General features: G+C 41.1%; 1 protein-coding gene across 3 annotated transcripts in view; it reads right to left on the bottom strand.

The window, feature by feature from the left end:
* atp2b2 (ATPase plasma membrane Ca2+ transporting 2) overlaps nucleotides 1-14,851 on the bottom strand; it is a 399,824-nt gene that overhangs the window by 81,776 nt on the left and 303,197 nt on the right. The window lies entirely within an intron of this gene.

Raw genomic sequence — 14,851 nt, forward strand, 5'->3', positions numbered from 1 at the left:
CAAAATACTGCAGATGCTGGAAATCTGAAATAAAAACTGAAAATACTGGAAATACGCAGCAGATCAGGCAGCATCTGTGGAAAGAGAAACAGAGTTAACATTTCAGGTCTGTGACCTTTCATCAGGTATTTTAATATATTGGAAATACCAAAGGATTTCATCACTGCTGTTTCTTTTCTGATCCTTTGGATGAAATCGTTACAATCCAAGCAGAGAAAGTCCTCACCAAAATGGATGATACATAATTGCTGATTATAATCTTTTCTATACACCCAGTAATAATGTGAGGTGTATCTGCCTTGTATTGCATTACTATCACATTACAGTGTTCTCAGCAAACCAGCAGAGTGAAACTATAATATCTTATAGTTTGACTTTTTTCTTGTAATAATATAGAATAAAACTGTTAATAATGTATTATACTTGTTAACAAAATTCAAAAACAGCAAGCTGTGTTTCATTGATAATATGACAGCTTATTTAACTTCATAAATCTTTCTGTGTTCTGTCTCGACAGCTCACCTGCTTCCACCTTTGTTGCTTTTGTCCCACCAGATTTAAGATAGTGTCTCATTACCACTGCGCTCCCACTACACCAGCCACCTCCTGCTACTCTAGGGTTGCTTCCTCCAACCACAGCCATCCCCATCTTTGATTCTGGATGTTTCCAATATCGAGGCCACTGCTTGGCAATCTTTATCTTCTCTGATTCCTTTTCACTTTGTATCCTTTCCCTTCCAACTCAGCCACTTCCATGTTTTTCATACCGACCTTTGTTGCATTAGATTATATTCTGCCTAAAGCTTATCTCTTACTTCTTCAACCCTCTTGCAACCTAGTTCCTGATGACATAACTTCCATTTCTCCATTGTATACATACTGACATTGTCAACCTCTCCCATTCTTTAGGCATGTTCTCACACTTTTTTATAGAAGCACAAAATCACAGAATTATTACAGCACAGAAGGACCCCGTTTGGCCCATTGTGTCTGCGCTGGCTTTCCGAAGGAGCAATTAACCTAGTGCCACACCTCAGCCTTCTCCCTGCAGCCTTGCACATTCTTCCTTTTCAGATAATAATCCAACTCCCTCTTGAATGCCTCAATTGAACCTGTCTCCACCATCTCTCAGGCAGTGGATTCCAGATCCTAACCACTCGTTGCGTGAAAGTTTTTCCTCATGTTGCTATTGCATTCTTTGTCAACTAACTTAAATCTGTGCCCTCTGGTTCTTGATCCTTCCACCAATAGGAACAGATTTTCCCTATCCACTCTGTCCACACCCCTCATGATTTTGAACACCTCTATTATTCCGTGAGCTATAACTCTGCTTACAAGTATGTTGTGCAATACTTTATCAAATGCCTTTTGGAAGTCCATGTACACCACATCAACAGCAATACCCTGATCAACCCTCTTTGTTACCTCTTCAAAAAACTCGAGTACGTTAGTTAAATACGATTTTCCCTTAACAAATCCATATTGGCTTTCCTTAATTAATCTGCATTTTCCCAAGTGACTGTTAATTTTGCCCGAATTATCATTTCTAGAAGCTTCCCCACCACCGAGGTTAAACTGACTAGTCTGTAGTTGCTGGGCTTACCTTTACACCCTTTTTTGAACAAGGGTGTAACATTTGCAATTTTCCAGTCCTCTGGCACCACCCCTGAATCTAAGGAAGACTGGAAAATTATGGCCAGTGCCTCTGCAACTTCCACTCTGCCTTCCCTCAGTATCCTTGGATGCATCTCATCCAGTCCTGACACCTTATCAACTTTAAGTACAGACAGTCTACCCAATACCTCCTCCTTATCAATTTTAAACCATTCAAGTGTCTGAATTACTTCTTCTTTCACCATGATCTGCGCAACATCTTCATCCTTGGTAAAGACAGATGCAAAGTATTTATTTAATACCATGCGTAAATCCCCTTCTTGGTCCCACTCTTCTTTTTACCACTCTTTTTCTATTTATAGGCCTATAGAAGACTTTTGGATTCCCTTTTATATTTACTGCCAGTCTCTTTTCATTTTAAATCATCCTCTGAGTCAGAAGGTTGTGGATTTAAGTCACACTCCATCGAATTGAGAACATACTCCAGGATGACACTTCACTGCAGTACTGAAGGGGTTGGAGCTGCTGTCTTTCAGAAAAAATTGTTAAATCAAGGCTCTGTCCACCTCCCAGGTGGACACAAAAGATCCCATGACACTATTCGAAGAAGAGCAGGGAGCTTCTCCCAGTGTTCTGACCAACCCATCATCACTCAACCAGTACCTAAAACAGATGACCTGGTCACTTATTTCATTGCTGTTTATGGGACCTTGCTTTGTGAAAATTGACTTCAACATTTCCTACATTACAACAGTGGTTACACTTCAAAGGGCTTCATTGGTAGTAAATTGCTTTGGGATGTCCTCAGGTTGTGAAAGGCTTTATATAAATGCAATTTTTTTTTCTTTGTATCATCACCTCCTTCCCAAAAAATGTACTCATGATCCCTCTACCATTGCTAACTAGGGCGGCACAGTGGCGCAGTGGTTAGCACTGCAGCCTCACAGCTCCAGGGACCCGGGTTCGATTCCGGGTACTGCCTGCGTGGAGTTTGCAAGTTCTCCCTGTGTCTGCGTGGGTTTTCTCCGGGTGCTCCGGTTTCCTCCCACAAGCCAAAAGACTTGCTGGTTGATAGGTAAATTGGCCATTATAAATTGTCACTAGTATAGGTAGGTAGTAGGGAAATATAGGGACAGGTGGGGATGTGGTAGGAATATGGGATTAGTGTGGGATTAGTATAAATGGGTGGTTGATGGTCGGCACAGACTCGGTGGGCCGAAGGGCCTGTTTCAGTGCTGTATCTCTAATCTAATCTAACTGCCATTTTATCTCTAAACGTTCCTTTCTCTCCATGTGCTTGAACACATCATTGCCAACCAACTAAATGCTCACATCTTTTACCACTCCTTGTTCCCTCCAACCCAGTTTATACCTAGTTTATGGTATAAAGGCAGCATTTGACTGAGTGTTGCATCAAGAAGTCATCGTAAAATTGAAGTCAATGAGAATCAGGGGGAAAATTCTCCGCAGATTGGAGTCATACCTAACACAAAGAAAGATCGTTGTGGTTGTTGGAGGCCAATCATCTCAGCCCCAGGGCATCCTGCAGGAGGTCCTCAGTGTAGTGTCCTAGGCCCAACCAACTTCAGCTGCTTCATCAATGATCTTTCTACCATCATAAGGCCAGAATTGGGATGTTCACTGATTATTGCACAGCTTCAAGTTCCTCAGATAATGAAACAGTCCGTGCCTGCCTGCAGCATGACCTAGATAATGTTCAGATTTTGACTGATAAGTGGCAAGTAACATTTTGCCATACATGTGCCAAGCAATGACCATCTCCAACGAGAGAAAATCTAATCACATCCTCTTGATATTTAATGGTATTACATTGTCAAATCCCTCAACATCAACATTCTGGGGGTCACTACTGACCAGAAACTTAACTGGACAAAATACATAAATACTGTGGCTAGAAGAGCAGATAGAGGCTGGGAATTCTGTGGTGAGAGATTCACCTCTTGCCTTCCCACCATCTCGAAGGCACAAGTCAGGATACGTGCAGCTCCAACAATACTCAAGAAGCTCAACACCATTCAGGACAGAGCAACCCATCCACCATTTTAAGCATTCACTCTCTCCACCACTGGCATACCGTGGCTACAGTGGGTACCATCTATAAGATGCACTGTAGGTATGTGCCAAAGCTCCTTCCATAGCACCTCCCAAACCCACAACATTTACCACCTAGAAGAACAAGGACAGCAAGTTCATAGGAACACCACCATCTCCATATTCCCTTCAAGTCACACTCCATCCTAAATTGGAAATATATTGCCACTCCTTCACTGGGTCAAAATCCTAGAACTCCCTCCCTAACATCACTGTGGGCGTACCTACACCACATAGACTGCGGTGGTTCAGGAAGGCAGCTCACTACCACCTTCTCAAGAGCAATTAGGGATGGCCTTGCCAGCGATGCTCACATCCCATAAACGAATAAAAAAACCTACTCTAGATAATGTATTGATTGACGTAGTGCATGACTGCAACGCTGTCCTCCTTATTTTTAGTACTACTTTCAAGACCACTGACCTGTCCATTCTCTTCCATCCTCTCTCTTCCATGATTCATATCCTTGGCACTGTTCTCTTGTAGTTCCTCTCCAACTTTTCCCACCTTAGTAACTACATCCACTCAAATGGAATCATCTCAAATGCAGTTATGTTAGCAGGTAACATAAAAGGGAATTTCAAAATCATTTATTAACATATAAAAAGTAAAGGAGAGTTAAAGTAATGGTGGGTTCAATTCGGGACAAAAATGGAAATCTTCTTGGGGAGGCAGAGGTATGAGCGAGCTACTGAATGAGAACTTTGCATCTGTTTTCACAAAAGAACAGGATGGAATTAATGTCGGAGTAGAGATGTTGGAAAGGATAAAATGATAAAATGTAGGTGCTAAATAGGTTGCTATCACTCAAAGTTAACAAGTTACCCAGTCCAGATGGGAGGCATCCTTGGTTGCAGAGGAAAGCTAGGATTGAGATAGCAGAAGTTCTGACCACAATCTTTCAATTCTCCTTGGATATTGAAGTGGTGCCAAGGACTGGAGGATTGTAAAGGGAAAGGGATAAACCTGGTAACTACAGGCCAATCAGTCTAACGTCAGTGGTGGGAAAACTACTCAAGGCCACTGTCAAGGAAAAAATTCATTCTCACTTGGAGAACTATGGATTACTAAGGGACAAACGGCACAGATTTCTTAAAGACAAACCATGTCTGATTAACCTGAGTGAGTTCTTTGCTGAAGTAATGGTTGATGAAGGTAGTGCAGTAGATGTATATATTGGCTTTCATAAGGTACCTCATAACAAACTTACTCAGAAAATAGAAGCACATGGTATTAAAGGGACAGTGGTAACTTGGGTATGAAATTGGGTAAGGGATAGGAGGCAGAAAGTAATGATAAATAGACATGTTTCTGAATGGAGAGAGATATGCAGGGATGTCCCTCAGGGGTCAGTATTAGGTCCATTGTATTTCTTGTTATATATGAATGACCTGGTTGTTAATTGTATATTAATTGTATTTAATTGTATGCAAGTGGTGGGCATTAACTGGGGATTCACTTGTGCTCCTATAAGTAGGAACAGACTAAAACTGTGGTGGTTGGGTTAGGAGGGATATGTTCATACTGTGTATCTCTGTAAACAAATACCTATTAAGGTGTGTAAAGATTGGCTCCAGTTCTATCCTTCACCACCTGTCTTTCCGGAGTACAACACTGGTTTTAGATACAGGGAGTACAAATTTGAAGTTTGCAGATGACAGAAAAAATAGTAAATAGTGATGAGAATGGTAGAGGACTTGAGGAGGACATAGGCAGACTGGTGCAATCTGCAGACACCTGGCAGATGTAATATCAGAAGGATATGTGTGAAGTCATACACTTGGGAAACAACACGGAGAAGCAGTATAACTTAAATGGTACTATTTTGAGGGGGTGCAAGAACACAGTGGGGTGCATACAATCAGATCTTTGAAGGTGGCAGGGCAAATTGAGAAGGCGGTTAAGAAAACCTAAGGGATACTTGATTTTGTAAATAAAATTTGATGACAGAAATAATTAGGTTATGATAAATCCTTGGTTAGGCCTTAGCTGGAGTATTGTGTACAATTCTGGGCACTACACTTTAGGAAGGAAAGGCTGCAGAGGAGGTTTCCCATTAAGATACCAGTAATGAGGAAGTTCAGTTATATGGAGAGATTGAGAAGTTGGCATTGTTCTCCTTAGAGAAGAGAAACTTAAGGGGAGGCTAAAATAGAGGTATTCAAAATTGTGAGGGGTTTTGATAGAGTATGTAGGGCGAAACCATTTTCTCTGGCAAGTGGGTCAGTAGCCAGAGGTCAACGATTTAAAATAATAGGAAAAAGCACTAAAGAGCAAATAAGGAGAAATTTCTTCACACAAAGGGTTGGTAATATCTGGAATGCACTTCCTGAAAGGGTGCAGGAATCAGAACTTTTAGAAGGCAACTGGACTTGAAGAGGAATAATTTGCAGGGTTAGGAGGAAAAGCTGGGATGTGGGACTAAATCAAACAACTTTTTCAAAGAGATGGCACAAGCATGATGGGTTGAATGGCCTCCTTCTGCGCTATAATATTATATGATTCTACCTACCATGCTCTACCTACATGTTTTCCAGCATTTCATTCTCAGTCCCCTCTTATACATTGTTTGCATGCGACTATCTATAGAGTTTCTATAGTTATTTAAAAAAGAAGAGTTAACACAGTGAGCGTTGGTCCTGCAGAAAGCGAGTCTGGGGAATTAATAATGGATAATAAGGAGATGGCAGATGAATTGAACAGGTATTTTGCATCGGTCTTCACTATTGAGGATACAAGTAACATCCCAGTATTAGCTGTAAGTCAGGTAATGGAAGGGAGGGAGGAACTCAAGAAAATTACAATCACCAGGGAAGTGGTACTGAAAAAATTGTTGGAGCTGCGGGCTGACAAGTCCCCGGGTCCTGATGGACTTCATCCTAGGGTCTTAAAAGAAGTGGCTAGCGAGATAATTGATGTGATAGTTTTAATTTTCCAAAATTCCCTATATTCGGGGAAGGTTCCGTTAGATTGGAAAATAGTGAATGTAACTCCTTTATTCAAAAAGGGAGGGAGACAGAAAGCAGGAAACTACAGGCCAGTTAGCTTAACATCTGTCTGAGGGAAAATGTTAGAAGCTATTATTAAAGATGTTACATCAGGACATTTAGAAAAATTCAAGGTAATCAGGCAGAATCAACATGGTTTTGTGAAAGGGAAATCATGTTTAACCAATTTATTGGAGTTCTTCAAGGGAGTTACATGTGCTGGGGATAAAGGGAAACCGGTGGATGTATTGTATTTAGATTACCAGAAGGTATTTGATAAGGTGCCACATCAAAGGTTATTGCAGAAAATAAAAGCTCATGGTGTCGTGGGTAACATATTGGCATGGATAGAAGATTGGCTAGCTAACAGGAAACAGAGAGTAGGCATAAATGGGTCATTCTCTGGTTGTCAAGATGCAATGAGTGGTGTGCCACAGGGATCTGTGCTGGGGCCTCAACTTTTTACAGTTTATATAAATGACTTAGATGAAGGGACTGTAGGTATGGTTGCTAAATTTGCTGATGACACAAAGATAGGTAGGAAAATAACTTCTGAAGAGGACATAAGGGGCTACAAAGGGATATAGATAGGTTAAGTGAGTGGGCAAAAACCTGGCAAATGGAGTATAATGTAGGAAAGTGTGAAATTGTCCACTTTGGCAGGAAGAATAAAAAGAACCATATTATCTAAATGGTGAGAGATTGCAGAGCTCTGAGATACAGAGGGATCTGGGTGTCCTAGTGCATGAATCGCAAAAGATTAGTATGCAGGTACAGCACGTAATTAGGAAAACTAATAGAATGTTATCATTTATCATGAGGGGAAATGAATACAAAAGTAAGGAGGTTATGCTTCAGCTATACAGGGCACTGGTGAGATCACATCAGGAGTACTGTGTAAAATACTGGTCTCCTTATATAAGGAAGGCTGTAAATGCATTGGAGGCAGTACAGAGAAGGTTTACTAGACTAGTAACGGGAATGGGCGGGCTGTCTTACGAGGGAAGATTGGACAGGTTAGGCTTGTATCTGCTGGAATTTGGAAGAGTAAGAGGCGACTTGACTAAAACATATAAGATCCAGAGCTGCCTTGACAGGGTGGATGTGGAAAGGATGTTTCCCGTTGTGGGAATTTTCTCTCAGAGGGTCATGAGTCTTTGGAATTCTCTTCCTCAAAAGACGGTGGAAGCAGAATCTTTGAATATTTTTAAGGCAGAGATAGATAGATTCTTGATCAGCAAGGGGGTGAGAGGTTATCGGGGGTAGGTGGACATGTGAAGTAATCAGTTCAGCCATAAACTTATTGAATGGCAGAGCAGACTCGAGGGGCCTACCCCTGCTCCTAATTCGTATGTACCCCTCAGTGACACTATCCACAAGTATGGAGTCATCTTCTGCTCAGCTCTGATCTGTCACCACCATTGACTCCATATTTCTGTACTATTTAGCTGCCTGTCTAACAGTCTTGGATTAGTCAAAACCTTCAACAGCTCAATATCTGAAAAACTAAATCCATCCTGTTCTACTCCATTAATCTCACTTGTTGTCTGATCAGGTTGAATCTGCTGATGCACATCTTGGCATTTTCTTTGACTTTGTACTGAATTTCTAACCTACATTCAACCTATTGCCAAAACCACCTTTTGCCACCTCTAACATTGCTCAGTAATAATCTGCCCTCTGCTCCCGAAGCCTATATTTAATGCCATCAGCTTAAAACTTGATTGCTCCAATGTCGTCCTCTCTGGAAATCCTGTTTCTGTCCTTCAGAATCTCCAGCTAATCTGGAATAATATAACCACAGCATTCCCCCACACCTAACTTTACACATCTTTCACCTTCTTCCTTGCCCAGTTCAAATGGATCCTTGTACCCCAATGAACCATCTTCAAAATCCACATGCTCATTTTCAAAGCCCTCCACTGTCTCTTTTCCACTATATTTGAACAATGTTTTCTTACCATCTCAGCCAGCACCATTCATCTCTCATGTTATCCACTCCATGTCAAACCTGCAGTAATTATGCTCTTGCCTTCTGGAATTCTCTTGCAAAATCACTTTGCTTTACTGCCCCTATTCCTGCCTTTAAAACCTCCTAAACACCTGTCTTTACCTGTGCCTTTGGTCTTCACCCTAAATTCATGAGCTTCCTGTTCAGTTTCCTCTCTCTGTCTTCATAAACAAATACAACTATCTTTTCGCAAAGAAGGGATTGGATTACAAGGAGCGGTTATGTAAACTGGGATGTTCTCACTGAAAAAGAAGAAGTTGAGAAGTGATATGAATGTTGTTTTTAGGATTCTAAACAGCTTAGATGATGTAGACCATGACAAGCTACTTTGCTTTGTCCTATTAATGAGATCAAGGGATATGGGGATAGCACGGGAAAGTGGCATTGAGGTAGCTGATCAGCCATAATCTAATTGAATGGTAAAGCAGGCTCAACAGGCTGAACAGCCTACTCCTACTCCTATGTTCCTATGTGTTCCAGAGTGGTAGACCTACTTGAGTGGGGTAAATTCCAAACTCATCTACCTAAACTCTAATCAGAGATTGTACAGCATTCATCGTGTTACTAACAATGTGTGTGTGATGTACAAGGTTACACGATCTCACAAACAGGGTAAGCACTTTTTGATTCAATCACCATTTCTCACCCGTTTCATAGGTTTGTTTATATGTCTGTGAAGTACTAGGGTTCTCTTCAGAGGAAAGCATTTTGAAAATGAAAAATAATTTAGTAAATGTAAAAGTTTGATATAAATTATTCAGATCCTGCGATATGCTCCAAACGTCAGTTTGATTTATCAAATGACATATTCAAGACATGTCAGTCGTGGTATGGGAATATGCTAGAAACACAGCCTATGCTGCATTCGCACATATCTTGACATAGTCATAACCCAAAGTGTCCTCTGGTAAACGTTACAATGTCAATAATTCAGGAAGGGAATCACAAGGTTTTTTTTTATATATATATAATGTACAACCTGCAGCTGAATCCCATTACATATGATTGAGTCTGACAATCTTACTTGTTTGGCTTTTCATATGGTGGGACAGAGTTCTATCTGCAAGATTCACTGATGTAGTAATGATGGCAACATGTATGAGGAGTATAGTGAACAATATGTGCTTTCTGAAGTCAGAAGAATATTAGGCTTCAAACACAACAAGATTGTACCGACCTCTCGCATGAATAATTAATAAGCACCAGGCAGCAACACCGTCTTGCTTTTTTTTGCCTTTTGTTGGAGGGGCCAGGAGAGAGTGGTACTTAAATCTTACATCTTCTGTATGCAGTCACATGTCTAACCTTTAATTTAAAACTGTCAGAAATCAAGAGCTATCTTGTGAATTTTTAACATGTCACAACTTTCACATTGTTATGTAGCCTTAAGATTTTAATTTATTTCAGTTTCCTACATTACAACAATGACTACACTTCAAAAGTACTTCATTAGCTGTAAAGTGCTTTCGGCTGTTCTGAACTCGTGAAAGGCACCACGTAAATGCTAGGCTTTTTTTTCCTACATTCTCCTCCAACAGTTCTGGACCATGCAGATCTTCCACCAGATCAGCCAATTACAGGTATTATTCAAGCAAACCAAGCTTAAGAGTATCATTTTTTCCTCCCACTCTAGAACTGTTATGCCTCATTGCTGCACAAAGTGTCACGCGGTGATCTAACTTAGAATGGACGGGACATAGTTTAATGAAACAGCTTATTGGGTTATAACCTGATTGGATGTGCAGAACTAGACCACCAAATCAACTAAAAATAAAACTTCAAACATCATTAGATCATTCAGCTGAGATTTTTTCCTGCTTTACTGCTAGATTTCAGTTGGTATTCCAAATATGGGTGGAGTTGGTGGCAATGATGTGGCAACATCATGAGCAATTCCCCAGTATGCTGCCTCGCTTATGCTAGCCAAAACTAGTGAATGTATAAAATAGGCATCCATTGTTGCTCAGCATTAGAAAAGGCAGATGACAATTTTATAGGGCAATTTCATGACTAACTACAGCTTAAACATCTACTTTGGGCCTGCTGCCGCTGTGGGGTGCCCCATCACATGATCTACAGTGGCCACAATGGGACTTCCCATTGGGAAAAGCTTTCTTCCTAAAAATAATTCCTGGTAGGAAGTTAAGCTGTGGCACATTGGATACAGTAACTGTCCTAAGATCTTTTTTGCTTCACGACTTCCCTATCAGCTTTAGGGATAGAGATTTTTTTGAGTTCAACCTGAACTTAGACCTTGACAGATCATGTTTCACATCCAATTACATGATTTAAGTGGATTAGTATTGATGTACAATATACTGAAAACTTTCAAATTCAGCCTGTTAAGGACAGGAAGAAGGCTAACATATCTTTAAAATCACAATGGATTTCGCTCCCAACAAACTGTTACATTTGTAGATGCAACATATGTTCTAAAGCAACAGCTGTGTAGTTTACCATGGATTCTCATTTTTTTAGATGAAGAATTTCTACAATGAAAAGGCAGAAGTGATAAAAATATCTCCCATTTCTCACAGCAAGTCTGAATATGATCAGATGCACTGAATGTCAAACTACCTCAACCTAGACCACCATTATAGTCCATAGGAAAGAGTGATTCAGTAATCGCAGCAGGACTGTAGCCAGTATTTTACGCACTTCCCCAATCATCACACAACTAGAAAGGGGAGCTGATCTCGTCAGATTGGTGGGGGTGGGGGGAGGGGGGGGGGGGTGTGGGTGGCGGGCGGTCTTAGCTCATCAATATAACTTATATCTGCTCCCTGTAGATTTTCAATGAATGTCCTATAGTCTCTTCCCATGTCTGCAAATCAGAAACAAAGACAATAAAATCTAGTATTGAATAGCATTGAAGTATAATGCATTACATTGTTCCCAAATAACATCTGTGAATTCAATAATTCGACTGTTTTATTATTTACATATCTTTACATTACTTCTCTGAAGTAAGTATTGACATTTCCATACTGCAGTTAGTGGATAGAGATGAGAGCTGGGCAATAGTTTTAACATTCACTTATAAATATGTGATGCCTTTCAGTCCTTTAAAGCAGCTCCAATAAGCTGACAGATGTAATATGATGGAACCCATGAGAGTGAGATAAAAGAGTGTGAGTTGAATAATGCAGCACTGAAGCTGATTCTCAATCCCACCTCTGCATTTCCTCCACAGATCTATAAAGAATTCTTTTTTTTTCTGCCTGTACATTTACCTACAAGGCACAAGTCAGCAGTTTGATGGAATACTCTTCATTTCCCTGGACGTATGTAGCTGCAACAACACTCAAAGTTCAACACCATCCAGGCAAAAGTAGCCCATTTCACCAACATCTCATCCACTAGTAAAAAGCATCACCTCTTATCACTGGCAGACTGTAGCTGCAGGGTGTATTATCTCTCAGGTGCATTGCAGCAACTCACCAAGATTTCTTCAGCAACACCTCCCAAATCTGCAACCACTAGCATCTAGAATGGCTGCTGTGGCTTAGTGGGTAGCACTCTTACCTCTGGGTTTAAGTCCCAGTACAGACCTTGAGCACAAAATTCAAGGCTGACACTCCAGTGCAGCACTGAGGGAGTACTGCACTATTGGAGGTGCTGTCTTTCGGATGCGATGTTAAACTGAGGCCCCATCTGCCTGCTCGGGAGGATGTAAAAGATCCCACAGCACAGCAGGGGAGTTATCCCCGGTGTCCTGGCCAAGAATTATCTCCCAATCAATTTCACAAAAACAGATTATCGGGTCATTATCACATTGCTGTTTGTGGGAGTTTGCTGTGTGCAAATTGGATGCTGCATTTCCTACATTACAACAGTGGCTACATTTCAAAAGGACTCCATTGGCTGTAATGTACTTTGGGATGTCCAGAGGTCGTGAAAAGCCTTCAAGTCACCACCCTGATTTCAACATACATTGGCTTTTCTTCATCGTCGCTGAGTCAAAATCATCAAACACCATCCTAACACCACTGTGGGAGCACTTTCAACACATGGACTGCAGAGGTTCACAAAGGAAGCTCAACGGCAACTTGGTCAGCGATATCCACATCCCAGAAATGAAATTTTAAAAATGATAAGTATCTTGCTAAGATTACATTTCTTAAGATTTTATTCAATTTAAAACAGAACAATTGCTCTGCAAATTCTAACTATAATTTTGCTTCAAATGACACAGATTTTAAAGGGGTACTATCTTCTTGAGAAAGTGTTTTTTTGAGGTGGATGGAGCCATAATGTCTTTCATAAATATAACCATGACACACCATAATGTAACTTCAGTCATTGTGAATTATTTTTTGCCCAGTTTTACAACTTCAGCAACCAAAAACAGTACTTGTTAATTCACGCATGGTCCTGCAGGAGGGCATTCCCTCACAATGTCCCCTGCTTCAAGAGTGCATTAAAAAATGGGAAACTTTGAGGCTAGAAACATTTTCTGGAACAGTGCAGCAACTGCATGTTACAGAACCCTTTCCATTTAAGGAGAATGAACGCCAGTGAAAGAGAGGGAGTTGAGTTGTTGTGTTACACATTAACCGTGATGTCGTGCAACCAGCAAAAGTAAGGCTGCGACAGCCCCTGGTTTGGGCACACGTGACCCAAACCGAGGAGGGCTAGGCCCACCAAATTTTACGAGCTTAGCCCAGCAACTCATTTTAATTGGTTTCCCACACATGAAAGATGGATGCAAGGAGCTTGGCAAGTAGTGCATTGTCGAAGGCGATTCAAAAAGACAGCAGCACTTCAAGGGCTATCACTTGCATATAAAGGCAGGTTACATTTTTCCTGAACTAAAATTGGACATTGTTTTTTATCTCAGTTGTTTTGACCCATTATGTGTTGATTGAGGAATGTAGGGAAAATGCTCCCATTTAGGGCCACAGCTTTCTGAGTCCTGGTGCAAGAGGTGTAGCAAAGGAGACTGCCGCTGACTAGATGAGATGGTCTCCCTCCTGTCAAAGCCTCAGTACAAGCTGCTTGCTTACAGGAGAGTAAGTGAGTACATTCAATATCCCAAAAATATAACAAAAATCTCTGGGAACAAGAGGAAGGGCAAAATAAGTCTCCCACTGTGCACATGTTATTACTACTGAGGGAAAGAAGGCTCAGAACCAATGTAAATGAGCTTCATTATGCTCAGAAGAATAATACTAAAAGCACATAGATAACTTTTTCCCTTTTTCTCAACACACTCTCATTGCACAAATGCTGTAGGGCATACATTTAGGGGAGGTACATGAATAGCTTGAATTAAAACATGGAAATATTCAAAGCTGTGCTCTGAGCCAGTATTGCAATTGGAAACAGCATGTCTGCTGCACTTCAATGTCCTTGCACAGGAGGGGAGAATGGCCATGTAGACACAATGTCTAATGCTCTGGACTCCTGTGAAGCCTGCAAGATGAAAAAGCCTCTGTGCTCTCTTCAGCTGCTGCCTCTTTTTCATTGCAAACCTCTGAATGTATTTCCCCTGGCAAACGTGATGTCTATCATGGTTTATTTGGCACATGTCTATTTTGGTGCTCTGAAAGGATCTTGTAGCTTAGAAGCTTAAGGCAGTGGTGGCCTTCACAGCAATGGGAAGAGCTGTCTGAGTTCTTGATGCAGCAGCATGCAATAGACAGGGCTAAGCGATCCCACAACCAACGGATCAGATCTAAGCTCTGCAGTCCTGCCACATCCAGTCGTGAATGGTGGTGGACAATTAAACAACTAACAGGAAGAGGAGACTCCACAAATATCTCCATCCACAATGATGGGGGAGCTCAGCACATCAGTGCAAATGACAAGGCTAAAGTATTTGCATCCATCTTCAGCCAGAAATGCTGAGTGGATGATCCATTTCAGCCTCCTACTGAGGTCCCCATCATCACAGATGCCAGTCTTCAGCCAATCTGATTCACTCCATGTGATATCAAGAAACGGCTGAAGGCACTTGATACTGCAAAGGCTATAGGCCCTGACAACATTCCGGCAATAATACTAAAGATTTGTGCTCCAGAACCAGCCATGCCCAAGGCCAAGCTGTTCCAGTTCAGCTACAACACTGGCATCTACTTAGCAGATATGTCCTGTACACAAAAAGCAGGACAAATCCAACACAGTC

This window comes from Heterodontus francisci, chromosome 19 (assembly GCF_036365525.1).
Source record: "Heterodontus francisci isolate sHetFra1 chromosome 19, sHetFra1.hap1, whole genome shotgun sequence".
Classification (NCBI taxonomy): Eukaryota; Metazoa; Chordata; class Chondrichthyes; order Heterodontiformes; family Heterodontidae; genus Heterodontus; species Heterodontus francisci.